This window comes from Alexandromys fortis, unplaced genomic scaffold, assembly GCF_014885135.2.
Source record: "Alexandromys fortis isolate MF-2015 unplaced genomic scaffold, M_Fortis_MF-2015_v1.1 scaffold_37, whole genome shotgun sequence".
Classification (NCBI taxonomy): domain Eukaryota; kingdom Metazoa; phylum Chordata; class Mammalia; order Rodentia; family Cricetidae; genus Alexandromys; species Alexandromys fortis.
The window spans coordinates 2241971-2258290 of record NW_026067914.1 but is presented as its reverse complement, the minus strand read 5'-3'; the positions used below and the strand labels follow the sequence as shown (position 1 = coordinate 2258290).

Genomic DNA, 16320 nt, shown 5'->3' with positions numbered 1-16320 from the left:
CACCTACCTCTTTTTTTAAATTTTTTCTGATTACATGCACCTGCATTTAGTTTATCAGTCTGTTAGTACTAATCATGATGGTCAGCAAGGTTAGGTTGTCCTCCCAACATATAGCTAAAAAAAAAAATAACAAATTGCCTTGGGCAGTGGTGGCATGCCTTTAATCCCAACACTTGAACCATGTTTTGAAAAGCCAAAAGAAGAAAGAAAAAAAGCAAATTGCTCTTTTAGCTGTTTACAACGAACAATGCAAAAATGGAAATTAAAACCAAAATTGCTTTACGGTTTCATCACAAAGAATAAAATAGGCATAAATGTACAAATGAAAATATTCAGTGTGGTCCTTGTAAATTTCCATTAGGAGTACTGTGTGAAGATGACAGATTTGAAGGACCATTTATGAGTGGAAACCATCCCAAAGCTACCAACAGAAGAGAGACTCGATAATCATTTACAGGATGATGGCTTTCCTCCATCCATGCGGATAAAGTGAGTCTATACATACTGACATGGAAAGCCGTTCATAATATGTAAAGACAGATAAAGATATCCCAAGCCACATTAGAATGAACACACAACAAGGCTACTAAGCCCCCTTTTATTAGACAGGCATTTGTATGTTATCCGTCGGGCAAATATTTGCTTCATCTATCTTGACTTAGGGTGTAGGCCAGTATACAAGAACCAGCCCAATCTGAAATAAAAAGACACAGCACTTATACATCAGTCTCTTTGAGAATTGATGAGCAACCCATCCTTGAAGTTAGTTTATATGGATGCTATCCATGATGGTGGATCTGGGTATCCTCCAGAGTTGTCTCATATCCACCCAGTGACTGTCCTGTTAAGCACAGTGGTGGAACCATAGGGAGAAATGTGGTTCAAACACAGAGAAAATACTCAAAAACATGCAGGTCAGTTTCCAGTGGTCATCCAGAGAGTATAGATAGATAGAAATGAGCCAATGAAAGAGGTGCACAGTTTACCTTTCATTCTCTATGTTTTTAGCTTTAAACTTAATATGGGTGGTTTCATATGTTTATAATTAAAGAATAAAGAAGACATGCCATAGATTACACTAATTACAGGGAGAAACTACATCTGATAAGTAACATATTTTAAAAGTAGTTTTGACCCTCCCCACTTTGAAATACTAATCACTTCCTTAAACCTAGCTTTTCCTCTATATAGATTTCCTACTTTCTAGATAAGTGGAACTGACGCAGACTAGATTAAACTTCTTACATTTGACAATACCCCATCATGAAGTCTCTTATGTGCCCTGCTTTCTGCCGTTACACCCGGGGCAATATCTCATTTTTGCTCAGCCTTTAGTTCTCGCTTTTCATTATTCTCTTGGCTGAACTGACTTTGTTTAAGATTACATGCGAATATACGCCAAATGGCATGACCCATTATTACGAATCTAGAAAGCTCCAAGTTTTGAGACTTGCACCAGTGTTTTTAGTATCACTTACTGTTTTGTGTGCATGCTTGTCAAAAGCAATTACCCCTGATTCAGCAAAATTCAACACTTTCTAACAAACGACGAGGAAGGTAAACAACTCATTTACTCAGAGGGGTTTATATTTTCATCCCTGCCTCAAAGGAGCATTTCCAAGAGGCCAGAAAGGAATTCAGCAGAAAGGAAACAGCAGGAAGACCCCATGTTTCTCTGTAGTTCAGCAGTACTGGTTGCCAACACCAACATCATAACATTTCAGGGCCTAATTTTCCATAATTTGAAATAGCTTGCAGAGATTTTACCAAGCGAGTCAATCTGCCATCAAACCTAGCTTTGTCTGTTTGTCGCTAAACTTTCTATTCCCTGGCACCTGAACTAAACAGTGGAAGCTTAGCTCTCTGTGAGTAAATCAGAAATGGCAGTGACTCATATGGAGGCAGTGGTTCTCAAATGTTGGCATTTAACCAGATGGCCTGGAGTACCTAAGATACAGATTCCCCAGGCTAATCATAGAGTTACCCCAGTGTGTGGGGCTCAAGAGTCTGCTTTCCAGGTGAGTTCTCCAGGTAAACCCACAGCTGCTATTCTGGGGTCAATAATTTGAGGACTACTGAGGTGACTGCTTAGGCTTCCAGGACCTTGTATTAATAACTAGAGACTTACTCCTGGCTCTCAAATATGAGGACACCCAAATATTAGTGGCATGACCTCTAAATGTGATTAGCCTAAGAAGAGAAGGGCATGGTATGGAAATACTGCTCTTGTAAGATAACATCTATGTGCTCATGCAAACGTAAGTTATGGGTTCAGATCGTCTTTTATACAGATGTTGACTTTTTCCCCCAAGAACCTATCCTAATTTTGTTTTCTAAAATCATTGAATTAATTGGAACTAGTAGATACTACTTGGTTAAAAAGAGTCATACACTTTCGATTTCCTGATCCAACATCATGAAGGTCAGTTTTTAACATGTTCTGATCATCCCTAGTCTTGTCTGTGGAACACAGAGAATTTGGTGGGTTTTAGACATAAAGCAAAGAAAACCAGCCCACAAATCACAATCCCAGAGAACCTAGACAACAATGAGGACCCTAAGAGAGACATACATGGATCTAATCTACATGGGAAGTAGAAAAAGACAAGAGCTCCTGAGTAAATGGGGAAAATGGGGACCTGGGGAGAGGGTTGAAAGGGAGGGGAGAGGAAGGGAGGGGAGCAGAGAAAAATCTAGAGCTCAATAAAAATCAATAAAAAAAGAAAAAGAAAAAAGAAAAGAAGAAAGAGAATTTGAATTAGACCCAGGTGCTTTGAAATTGTATTCCTCCTTCTTTGATTGACTAGGTATCTTCTTAGTCATCAAATTAAAGTTTAGTTGGTTCTGTTTTATAGCTCAACACAATTACTGTATTTCAGATAGGTCTCTTCTGGTTTGGTGAATGGGCCAGTTAATTAATAATACTTGTATTAATTAAAAATGAAAGCTGTTATTCTTACAGCGTATACTGAAATCATGCCAGACCAAGTGGAAATGTCTAACTTCCAACTTATTCAGCAAATATAGTGCCAGGCACTGTGCTAATTGCTTTATGCATACTTAAGTGTTTTCTTTTATTATGTTATATTAAAATGGACAGAACTTTAATTTTAACACCAGTTTAGTTAAATTGGTTTTCAACTGAATCATACCCATTGGCAGCATTTTCCAGAGGGCTGAGGTTTGCCTTATGAGATGCCAAAGGCAACTCCAATCAATACTGAAAATGTCACATGCGTGGAAGGAGGCCGCCCTGTCTCTATGCATACTTAGGTTACAAGAGCAATAATTCTTCTTAACTGTGAATTTGGAGGAATGCAAAATTAGAATGCAATATTACTTAAGTAATGATATTTAGCTTGTATGGATGTTTTTGTAGCATTTAGGTTATATGGGGGTCATTTAAGTAACCCTATGGAAGTACAATTATTGTGACCACTCTTATATTAAGATATATGATGCATGAAAAGTTGTTTTCTTAGGGCATGAGTCAGATTTTTTGAGCATTTGTAAGGGAGGGAGAGAGAGGGAGAGAGAGAAGGAGAGAGAGAGAGAGAGAGAGAGAGAGAGAGAGAGAGGAGAGAGAGAGAGAGAAGAGAGAGAGAGAGAGAGAGAGAACATAATGGGGAAAAAACAGCCTTCCAAGTTGAAAGCATGTAGTTTGTGTGCCAATGTTGTCCTTCCTAGATACATAACATTAACAAATACCTTGGTCTTTCTAAGCCCATTCAGTCATCTGGGAAATGGAGCCAACAGGCCTTTCATAGCTCATAGAGATTTTGTAAAGATTAGAGCTGATCTAGGTAAAGCACTTGGTTCATAAGAGCTCAGAGAATATTGGTATTCTTAACACGTATCGGATATTGGGATTCCACCTGGAAGGTCTGTCTTTTTCTCTCTCTCCCTCCCTCTCTTTCTCCATCTCCAGAATTTTGCACAATCCTTGGCACAGAGGAGACAATAAATAAACATGTATTAAATAAATGAGTGTACCGTACCATACATAGTAGCTAATCACGTTTAATAGGATCACCCTTATCTAGATTTGAAAATGAAGAACTGGCCATTCCCGCAGACTGATCTCATTTGTTTGGATATGAAACAAGGGTATCAGGAGAGAAATCATTTGGCATATGTGACATTCTCTCTCTTACTAAAGAGAAAACTGCACCACAGGTTTCATTTGGTGGCCTGACGGAGATGGAGGTACACAAACCTTGAGGGCAGGATGCTGAGGTGTTATGAGATATCCGAATAGGTCAAGAGTTCCTTGGTGGTGGTGTGTGGTCCAGGTTAAAGATATGAACCAGACAGACCATCATGCTAACAGTTTTTACATGCAGTCTGGTAAGAAGCAGGCACTTTCTAGCTTTTGCATAAGCGAATATTTACATAGAAAAGTCTATTAAGCATTTAGAGATAGACCTTGGGAAGAATCTATTTCTTTCTTTCTTTCTTTCTTTCTTTCTTTCTTTCTTTCTTTCTTTCTTTCTTTCTTTTTTTCTTCCTTCCTTCCTTCCTTTCTTTTTTTTTTTTTTGGATTTTCTAGACAGGGTTTCTCCATAGCTTTTGGTTCCTGTCCTGGAACTAGCTCTTGTAGACCAGGCTGGCCTCGAACTCAGAGATCTGCCTGCCTCTGCCTCCTGAGTGCTGGGATTAAAGGCGTGCACCACCACCGCCTAGATGAAGCATCTATTTCTATGATGAATATTGGAATATACTTGATAGATACCCTTTCAAACTGTCAATCAGTCCAAACTGTTTGGTCTTTATGTCAGCCATATCAAATTATGAGACTCAACTTGTCTACCTTTTAGGTGTGGAAATTACCTGACCTTGCTAATCCTTGAAAGATTTATTAATTAAATGAGGATAACAATAAAATCTAGATGCCACGTAGGATATAGCATTACATTTGACACTGCATGGAAACTGTCTAACATATGTTCAATATTTGGTAGCTACTAATCATTATTATAGGAGATTAGAAAAAATAAATCTGACCATGACACATTGGAGAGAGATGCCTGGATTGAGGTCAGGAGACATGTTAACATGTGGGTCAACAAAGCCAGAGTAATGGCTGCAAAAAGCAGAAGAAGCAGCCCAAATACATTTTCAGTTGTGTAAAAAATTAGGTTAGGATAAGCTGGAAAATATCAGTGGAAATGGCCACTCCAATAGTCTGATATTCACTTATTTAGCTATTATGTTAAATGGATATGGTTTTCCATATTTTTCCAATGACAACTTAGGAAAAAGTGACAAAAGCGATTCAGAAATGATTAACCTTTGGGGTTCAAGCAGATGAAGTTCATTGTCACAATCTATATCGTGATGATGTTGCTACCTGTGTCATTTCTAGTTTATCACAACCGCAGACGAATCCAGCGCTTGTCCTTTTGGTCGTGTTCTGCTTCTAGTGATCCAGCCTCCTGCTGTGACAGACCCCCCAGCACAGTCAGCAAGCAGAAAAAATGATCGACACTTTGAGAAAAATATTCCCAGTGAAGCTAATCCATACGAAAGTTTAACATTGCATGGTGGGATGTCAGACTTCACCATGCAAAGAAATGAGCACGTGCCGGTGTAAAAGGTAGACAAGCTGGTGACAACATCAGAATGACTTCAGCTCCCAAGTATTATGTTTCTTAATATCCGTTTCTGTCACCGCCATGCCTAGTGTCTGTGTGCAGTCTAATGAGAATATGAAACTAACTTAGATTTGATTTGAAGAAAGACATTATGAATTGATATAGAAAAATAGTACTTTTATTAACCCTTAGAGATGGGCAGCGTAGCTCCAGCTGAAGGAATGCTCAGTTCTAAGCCAATATTTTCCAGGGAATTAATGACAGGTATAACATAGCTTATGAGGGCAGAGACCTTTACTGCCCCCCCATAGACTTTATACCACTGAACACGATGCTTGTTGTGTTGTAGGAGTGCCGCAAAGATGGGTTTGATAAGTAATGAAGTGCACCCCACAAACTGGTTCTGACGACACCGGTGCTTACAGAGTTGTGACCGGAGAAGTGTGCTTTACATGACCAATGCTGTAGGGACTACCCCTGGCTGAAGCCTCAGCTGGATCTAGAACCATACTCATTCTGAGGCCTGTTCTCTAAGTCTGCTCCAAGATCATGATGGAGTACATTTGAGCTGGGGATGTAGAATATTAATACAGGCCAATTTCTAAGAGAAATCAGATTTTTCAAAAGGTCTAAGGAGTTCCTACTGAGCTAGCCAATTCTCACTCGGAATGCGGGTGCTACTGGAAGCTCTTCTACCCAGTCCCTTCTACCTGTCCTTTCCTTTCTCTTTCCACAGCAGCAGACCTCATCACCATGTTAAAGGGTCCAGACCCTCATCACCACGCTAAGGGGTCCAGACCTTCATCACCATGTTAAGGGATTCAGACCTGCATCACCGCGCTAAGGGGTCCAGACCTGCGTCAGCACGTTAAGGGGTCCTCTTACCTGGTCTTGTCTTCTCTCTCCAACAAATCTCTCGCAAATGCGATCCTGCCTCAGCGTTTGCTAAGAGAGCTGGCATGACATGAAAATTTGTGGTGGATCAGTCACAGAGAAGCGCAGGAGATCTGCCTCGTGCATCGTTTAAATTTAACCTGTGTTAATCCAACCCTGAAAATTATTTTCTAAGAATGAATAAGTGAAGACATCTTCATCATGTCAGCCAAATTATCACTAGTCTCACTCAAGTGTGTTTAGGGCCAGAACGAGTCCTTAGAGACACCCTCTCCCATTACAGCCATCAGAAGACAAGCCTACAATAGAAATGAACACACTATGTAGGTGATGGCACTTTGGGAAGCAAAAGACTTACTTTTAGCACCCTATAATTTCATGTTTAAAATTCATCCTCAGAATTTCTCACGTGTCACACTCACCACCCTTAGTGTTTAATACCTCTGTTAAGAACACAGAATTTTGCCTCATCTGGGGGCGCAGGAATGTACATCAAGGTTTATTTTGTAAAAAGGCTTACCTTTCCCACTTGGAGTGATTCATGACACACTGAACTTACACGACTAATGTATTAGCAAACTGTTGGTCGTTTGAAACTTGGACGTCTACCTGATTTTATCAGATTGCTGGGTGCATACAGGGTCTTACAATTCAAACAAAGATTATTGAAGAATAACATTTCTGCAGCTGAGGACAAGCTGGGTGTTCCATATCCATTTATGGATGAATATATGGAAAGCTGAACTTCCAAGATAGAAAAAAATGGAGTCCAATGGAGTTTTTAGTATTTAGGTCAAGACGTTTTCAGCAGACACAGTTGGTTAATAAAAATGAACAACTGAAATGCAAAAGATGATATTTGTTCTGGAGTTGAAAATGATTCTTTCCAGCAGGCAAGGGAAGGCCATTACCTCAAAAGTCTGCCTTGCCAGGTCCAAGTTGTTCCCAGGGAACTCTCAGCAGCCAGCAAGTACAATCATGAACTGGAATAACATTTACTGGAAAGGGACGGGGGGGGGGGGGGCTCCTGTTGGATGGCTTTGGGGTGATTCACAGCAGCAATTTACAACATTCTCACAGAATCTTAAACTATTCTCTGCCTCAAAAATATGCATGTGTTTTGACATATGGGGCAGAAGAGGACAAAGAAGGAACAGTGGATAGTCCCAGTCCATTGTCTCTGAAGGATTCTGTGTATAATTTTATTGCTAATATTTAAAATGTAGCCTAAAAGATGGGAGGATATAAAAGCATAAACTGTGAAAACTGAGTGTAGTTCTTTTACAGAGAATCAATACACATCGATAAGGTAAGTGCGGCCCTAGAGATGCAGCTCAGTTCATAGTCTGCTTGGCTAGTGTGCCCCAAGTCCTGACTCATTCTCCAGGACCCCATAACCCAGGCCTGGTCCAAACCTGTAATCTCCATACTCACCAGGGAGGACCAGAAGTTTAAGATTGTCTTCAACTACACAGTAAGTTTAGGAGAGCCTGGACTTCACGGGTCCTTGTCTGAAACAAATGAGCAAAGAAGGGAGCTTTTCCATGTGTGTCTATGCATTGGCACATGTATGTATGTGTGCACACAAGTGTGTGTGCACATGCTTGTACATGGGTGCCTGTGTGTGTGCACCATGAGTCTGGCTGTCTTTGCCCCTGGTTTAGATCTAGGCAGCTCCAGTTTCAGGTCTGGGAAGCCTGTACAATTTGCCTTTTTATTCTGCTCTGAAATCCTCCTGATCAGGCCATATGGGGGTTCAGGTGCTGACAAGCCGGGTGCTGTCAGTAACTAGGATTACAAGAAGTCCATTCAGTTACTGAGCTGCGGTCACTCCGTGTGTCACAGTAAGGAAATGAAAGTCATTCATTGTACTTTTCCCCGTTCCCCGTTTCTGGCAGCTCAAACTCTACCTTCACATCTCTGACTCGGTAGTAATTCTACATGCTAACATTTCAGCAAAGCTGCTTAACGTTGCTACTACACACAGCATATAATAATTCTGACATTTTATTTTATATTTAAAAATTTAGAAATTTAAGATTTTATTTTAAAAATTGCATCAGCAAAGATACATATCCATATATAGAACATAAAGCCTGCAAACCTAAAACAGGTTTTAACTGTATTCTTCTGTATTTTCAGGGACATCAAAATAATGGGTGCGGTAGAGCAATAGCATCAAAGCAAACAAACAGCAAGAACAAATTCCACCACTTCCACCACCACCAAACAAAACACTCCCAAGGCTCTAGTTCAGGAACTTTAGGAATTGATATATATATATATATATATGTGTGTGTGTGTGTGTGTATGTATGTATATATACACATACATACATACATGCATGCATGCATGCATACATACATATTCTAAGCCACATCTGAGAACAGTCATGCGTTAGTTCTAAATTGTGGTCTCTGTTCAGTAAGAATATGACTTTTACGTTCCTTTCTCTTATTATTTTACCCCACCAACTCAAGTTATTTCTTTTTCAATTATTCGTTTGCAGTCTCTTGAGTCCAGTTTGGTTTCACAGTGGAGATCCTCCTGCCTCAGTCTTCTTAGTGCAAGGAGCAACTGTGTGCGTCACCACATCCAGCGATGTCTTCTTTTCTTCTTCCTTTGCAATGAGGTGCTGGGGACTGAACTCAGGGTCTGCTGTATTCTAAGCACAAATGTGCTATACCGTGGAGCTACCCTCAGAGCACACAAAAGGCATTTTCTTAAAACTTCTATTTATTGTTACTTTTTGCATATAATATGTTTGGGTGTGTACAGGCATGCATGCACCACAGCACACATATAAACATCCGAGAACAACTTTCAGGACTGCCCCTTCCCCCAGAGGGTTCTGGGGATTGAAGGCAGGTTATGAGAACTGCATGGCAAGCACTTTGACCCTCTGGACCATTCTGCCAACCCACAGGAAGCTATTTCTAAGTCCACGAACAATAATTGCTGTGTGTACCCAAGCACAGACTCCTTCGTTTCCCTGGTGACTCTGTGACATTTCTTCCTATGACTGACTTTCTTTATATGGGCTTTCCTACAGTCTCTGTCATAGTCTGCTCTATAGCTGGTACTCACTTCTGTGCCAAGAAGGCAACTGCTTACCCCTCACCCCATGGCTGGTGTTTCTAATAACCACTATAGTTGGCTGTTGTCTTGCCTTCCACACTTGACTAAGTCCTACCAGGTGAAGAGGGAACCCTGCTCTTGAAAACAGGCTTTTCTATTATGAGCTGCTTGGTTATGATACAACTGCTAGGCTATTTCTTTCCCTATCTTTAAAATCAGAGTCAGAGTAGGTGAATTTAGAATATTATTTCCTACTTTGGTTTCATGCTTTTAGAAAGCAGTAATTTTCTATGCTTGCACCATGTTGGATTGTCCAACTATCCCACCGCAGCTGTTTTGGCTCAGATGATTTCCCAATCTGTCTGTTGGCTGCTTGTTTGGGAGAAGTGTATCTCATAGTGTCTGGGAGGTCATTTGTCAGCTACAAGAGCTCGAGGGAGAATACACAAACCGAAGGGGAAATGTGGAGCCGTGTAAGAAGTCCAATGCAAACTGAGAAGGATTGGTGAGCAAGGCATACAGGGCTAAATTTGAGAGACAAACATGTTCAAGATTCAAAGGACTCTCAAATGTCACAAACAAAAATTGGGGGTAGCAGTTTAAAGAGGGATGCTTTCGGAGTTTAGAATACTGACAAACATACTCACATCTAAACCCCAGAAAGCGAAGTTCATCTGCAGCCAAAGGGATGTCAGATATCCTTGGCTCTTTGAAGTGGGTTTGGCTTGCAAAAAGTTATTCGAAAAAGAAATGCTGAGTGGGAGGCTAAGAGAAATCTCTGATTCTCACTCCGCAAGATTCCACCTACTGGCTGCCACCATGCAGGAAATTTCCTTCTAAGAGTCTTAGCTCACAGAGACCTGGAGTGAGTAAGATTAAGACATTCAATATAATAGAAAGTTTGATCCACTCATGGTAGGTAGTACATGCGACTGGGTTTGCTTTATTTCTAGTATCTAGGATGTACAAGCAGGGGCTGGGATTGGTTGATCAAGTTGTAACTGTTCCCTCCTCACTTCTGCCATAGATACTTTGGCCCCCTGACTATTTTCCTGGTCTTACTATCTCAACTTTTATTTAGCTTTCTTCAACCTTGTCAGTTACCTATGGACAGATGACCACTGATTTCAACAATGGTCAGAGAAACTTCTTTTTGTGGTGAGTAGCAGAAACGTCAAACTGGTCCTAATACTGAGAATGAGTAACTGCTGAGTGCTCAGCCTTAAATGTGACATTTGTAACAACCCTTCCGAGGCTCAAGGAGCATAGTTGAAGAGTGGACAGAAAGAATGTAAGAGCAAAAGTCTGTGAATGAATACTGTGAAATGCTATCTTCTGGGCTTGAAATTGACTGTTGAACTCATGGGCTCAAAGCAGCTATATTGCTTATGTGAATCTTTTACCAGATCAAAGTAGTCACCACTACAGTGTGGATGAAGAATGGGCTCATACATCTCTGAGCTCAGCTGAGGGGTCATTGGCAGCTTATGCTTCTGAGTGAAGGGAATCCTGCTTCTTTATAAGTGTGTCCGTTGGTAGGTAGCCCATGGCTCTGGTAGGTGGCCCCATACCCATGTGCCGGAAGGTACCGCTTATTAGATACAGTAAACTCTAAAAAAAGGAAGTTTTTTAGAAGGTACCAGAATGTGAAGATGCATTGAGGGGACCCAGAGGCAGTGTAAAGAGGAGTTGAGGGTAGGTTATGATCAAGATACATGAAACACATGTATGGGATTTCCCAAAGTAAATTAAAATGTTCTTTATTGAGCTTTTAAACACATAGTCACCCAGAATCACTCTCATGATCATGATCTACTTGACACAAAAGTATTCCAGCCCAGAATGTTGTCAACAAGCTTCATTGGCCAGGTCAGACCTACTTGGTTAGCAAAACTGGCCCAGGATGGGTCTGAGTCTTATATACCTTGCTTTGACATATTTCTTATTCCTCCCTTAAGACCTATGCCAGGGGTGGGAGCTGGCATTCCATCCCCGTTTTTCCTGTTTATCAGGGCTTCCCCCAGTGAAGTAATTATCCCAATGAGTATAATGAGGCCAGACTGTGGGAGACTCGCATCTGGCCTCCTTAAGGAATTTAGCATATTCACAGGCTGTAAGTGTTAAGGAATTGAAATCAGAGAGGTTCAGAAAATACTCTCAAGCTTTAGAATTCACAAGATATCTCCATGAACCCTAATGAAAAATCACATGCAGGCTACAGCGTTTTTTAGCTACCAGGGGTTGTCTTAGTTGGTGTTTTTATTGCTGTGAAGAGACACCAGGACCATGGTGACTCTTATAAAGAAAAACATTTAACTGGAGCTGGCTTACAGATCAGAGGTTCAGTCCATTGTCTTCATGACAGGAATCATGGTTGCATGCTGGAGACATAGTATTGAGAGGTAGCTGAGAGTTAAAAACAGCAGGCAGCAGGAAAAGAGAGTGAGCCACTGTGCCTGGCTTGAGCTTTTGAAGCCTCAAAGCCTACGCCCAGTAAAACCCTTCCTCCAACAAGGCTACACCTCTAAATAGTACGACTCTGCGGTAACCAAAGATTCAAAACCATGGGCTTATGGGGGTTATTGTTATTCAAACCCTCACAGTTGGGAAGTCTGTGGGTAATATGACTTTAGGAACACACTGAAATTATCAGAAATTGACTAGTTACATACATATATACAAGTAATTTACACTTCACCTTCATATTTAAACTGCTGGAATATCTTAGAGAAAGACCTTATGAATCATACAGTAGCTAAAATGGCTTTCAAAGATTAGTTATGCCTCAACCATGGGCTATATAAATGATGACAGTCTTTGATATAAACGTCCCTGGTCAACCACTCAGCAGATCCTATTCAAAATAAGGAGTTCTATTAGGTAATAGAACTTTTAGGTTCTTGCTGAAAGCACGGAAAAGACCGATTTCTCGCCTCTGGGAATAGAATGAGCCTATAGAGGAGTTTGACCCATGACCCTTGTTCTAACGCCAGGGTTGTTGCATTCCCTAGAGATGGCTTCTTATTGGAGGCTAATTAGTTCTCTAGGACTGAACTTGGATGTCTTCTCCTTCTGACATAGCTGTGGATCCTCTCTAGGGGCCCTGAAAGGCTCTAATACATCAGGGCCAATTCTTGTGCTTGGTTGACAAGTGAAAGAACATCTCCAAGAAAAATAAGGCAAGTCCAGAGAAGGAGTGGGGGTGGGGGTGGCTGGTAGGAGTGTAGGGTTGGGAAGCTGTAAGAGGCACTGCAATAAGGGAAATCGAGGGACTCCTGGGTTTTCATGAGAGATCTAATGAGAGAGAGAGAGAGAGAGAGAGAGAGAGAGAGAGAGAGAGAGAGAGAGAGAGAGAGAGAGAGAAGTGTTCTGAACTAATAAATTCTGCCCAAACAGCTGCCTCGAGCTCTCTCCCGTTTACGGTAAAACACCAATGAGGGGGAAATTGTAGATGGATATTACCCAAGGAACACGCTTTCTTGGAAACATAAGTTCATGCAAACAAACCGGCCTGGAGGCAAGCTGGGAAACAAAGAAAAGACAAGTTCCTATATGGGACAAAGGGCATTCTTTGTCAGGTCTGGCTGGATGGATCTATCATTTTTATTCCATTGCCTGAGGTTCGGATAGTTCACTGCTGCAAGATACCCACATGGAAACTCCCCTTAGCAAATTATTAGGACACCAACATGGTTTCAGCACAGACAGGCTAGGCAGGCCCATACTGAAGATTGCTAATCCATGGGAGTAAGCCAGCAATATTGCACATAGAGTTTGGAAACCGCTCCTACCTATTTGCCTTGCTCTGGGAATGTCTCCAACTGCTTACGTTTTGTTGATGCAAGTTCTACATGTGAGGTTTCCCTCTGTGTAAATCTTTTAAAGATTTATTTTATAAATTGTATTTGTTTGTTTGTTTGAGACAGGGTTTCTCTCTGTAGCCCTAGCTATTCTGGAACTCACTCTTTAGACCAGGCTGTCCTCAAACCAGAGATCTACCCACCTCTGCCTCCTGAGTGCGCCATTAAAGGTGTGCACCACCACTGCCTGGTGGGGTTATCTTTGTTTTGAGCTGAACTGGCCTTCCATCAGCTACAGAGACCTTTCTTAACAGTTCTAGTCTTCGGAACAAAAGTTTCTCTCATCCTCTTCTGCCTTCCCCCTATTCTCCTCTGATTCCCAGTGTATGTATGCTCTCATATCGGCTCTTTCCTGTCTTCCTCTAGTTCTATGTAAAAACCTTACCGTGTGTCTCGCCTTGCTGAAAGGTTGTTTCTATGGAACTTTGGAGTCTCATTCCTCTCTGCATCAGCTGGACTTCCTGGTGGCGAAGGCGGTCAGTCACTAGAGCCTTTTGAATGGTGTCTGAAATTGTAGTCATTTGACCTCATCTGGAGTCAGTATAAAGGTTTCCTGGAGTGACACCATTGGCATAGCTCAACAAATCAAACTTCACCTCTAAATGGAGCATCTGCCAACGAAAGACACCACGTGCAAGACTGTATTCCAAGTGCATTGCCACGGCTCCTGAGCTCAGCAAGCTTGTAGAGAGGGCACAGCTAGATGGGTAATTATATGGTAGCTCTTTGGTAGGGCTCTGGTGGGCAAATGAATGGGTTTTAAAGCCAAGAGGCCAAAAAAATTATTGGCAGCTCTACCAGGGCTATTTTATCTAGGACTCAATTCCATATTGACTAAACCACTTCGGGAGCACAGATACATTTCTTTATTGTTTGATGAGGCAGGACCTCACTATGTAACTTTGGCTGATAAGCTACTCACTATGTAGGCTAGGCTGGTCTCACACTCAGAGAGAGCCGCCTGCTTCTGTCTCCCGAGTTCTAGGATTAAAGGCGTGAGCCTCTGTATCCAGAGAGACACAGTTTTTTTAGGTGATGCATAAACCTTGATTATAAAGGAGTCAGTCACATGAGAAAAAAGTTATTTCCTTTTAAATTCTTTCTGATTACTAAGAGATAGGGCAATCAGTAGCCTTTGTATTCTGCAATGGCTAGACTAGAATAAGACTGTCTAAAATTTTTATGTCTTCTCAAGCTGCATGTGATGGCATATGCCTAAATCTCAGAACTTGGGAGAGAGGCAGTAGGATCATGAGTTTGAGGCCAGCCTGGGCTGCATAGCTAATTAATATGGACTACTACCTAGATCATGTCTTACAGTGGGTATGGAAAATTTTATTTTCAGGCCAATTTGTAAGCATTCTCTCATTTATTGTAAGTTATTCTTAACTACATTACTAAATAGAAATTACTAAAAGCAACGATTTAACTTAAATGCATATCAAGAAGAAATAGACTGTGGCATGTATTATAAAAATTGGTAGTATGGTATGAGAAATTGAAAGTTTAAGGAATAATTACTGAAGGATTTCTGAGGTTCTTTTCAGCCTACACTTCTTCTTCTTCTTCTTCTTCTTCTTCTTCTTCTTCTTCTTCTTCTTCTTCTTCTTCTTCTTCTTCTTCTTCTTCCTCTCTTTCTTCCTTCCTTCCTTCCTTCCTTCCTTCCTTCCTTCCTTCCTTTCTTTCTTTCTTTCTTTCTTTCTTTCTTTCTTTCTTTCTTTCTTTCTTTCTTATTTTTCAAGACAGAATTTTTCTCTGTAGCTTTGACTATCCTAGAACTAGCTCTGTAGACCAGGCTGGCCACAACTCAACAGAGATCCACCTGCCTCAGCCTTCCAAGTACTGAGATTAAAAGTATACGCCACCACTTCCTGGCTAGCACCACACTTCTTTAATTTTTAAATATTTCTAAGAGACACCGGATGCATTGTAATTAATGTAGCTTCTGTGTGATTATTTCAGGTCTGGGTGGCCTCCGTCTATAGACACCAAGGCCATTCGCTAACGGCTGAATATGCCAACAAATTTGTTCTAAGTTATCTGGGATGTGGGTAGAAAGAAAAAAACAGGTAATAAAGTTGTAGACAAAGATAGATGAAAACATATGCAGACAACAGATCAAGATATATGAATGTATGTGGTTATGACTAATACAAGTGGAAATAATCATCTCTGATGTAGAAGAAGATGAGAGAGCTGTTTCTACCTACCATCCTTCAAATAGGAAACAACCCCTTCTTAAATCAGGGTTTCTGTTAACTCTGGGGGAAAGTGACTGTTTTACTTAGGTTTTAAATTTTGTTTGCTTTTATTCAAAAAAGCAATTATTTTTATTTTTGGGGATATAGCTTTATCATGTAGTGCTGACTAGCCTCAAATTTTCCTATCTCAATATCCAGGTCACTAGGAAGAATTTCCTAAGTTTTCACCGTTAGAGGTTTTTAAGTATTCTTGTATGAAATGTGGACAGTCCTGGGGGTTTAACAGTGTTGGGCCTCCCCTCAGAAGAGCAGTCTGATACTTCTCTCTGAAGTAGCTTGGGACTGGAGAGATGCCTCAGTGGTTAAGAGAAGCAAATTCACTCTTTTGAGAAAAATGGGAATCAAGAAGGGTACAAGTTTTCTATCTTTCAAGTGTGTATATGTATAATTTATATATATATATATGTAAGTATATTAAATATGGCTATATAATGTATACAATATGACATCATAGAATAATAAATGACACATATATTTTACATCAAAATACACGAGTAACAATGTCAGAGAGATAACCACTTTGAAGAAGAAGAGATGGTTTATTCCACATCCATCTGGAAATCAGATGGCCATGATACATTGAGGAGACACTATTGGCATATGTCATGAGTGTTGTTATCTTCATTTTATTTT

The 16320-nt window shown here is 40.6% G+C and overlaps 1 long non-coding RNA gene across 1 annotated transcript; it reads right to left on the bottom strand.

The window, feature by feature from the left end:
• Nucleotides 1-5893: 5893 nt before the first annotated feature.
• LOC126499676 (uncharacterized) lies at nt 5894-14134 on the bottom strand. The gene is made up of 3 exons (XR_007591153.1): nt 13812-14134; nt 7923-7999; nt 5894-6628 (listed from the first exon to the last, which is right to left on the bottom strand). It is a non-coding gene; the product is annotated as an uncharacterized lncRNA (long non-coding RNA).
• Nucleotides 14135-16320: the final 2186 nt, after the last annotated feature.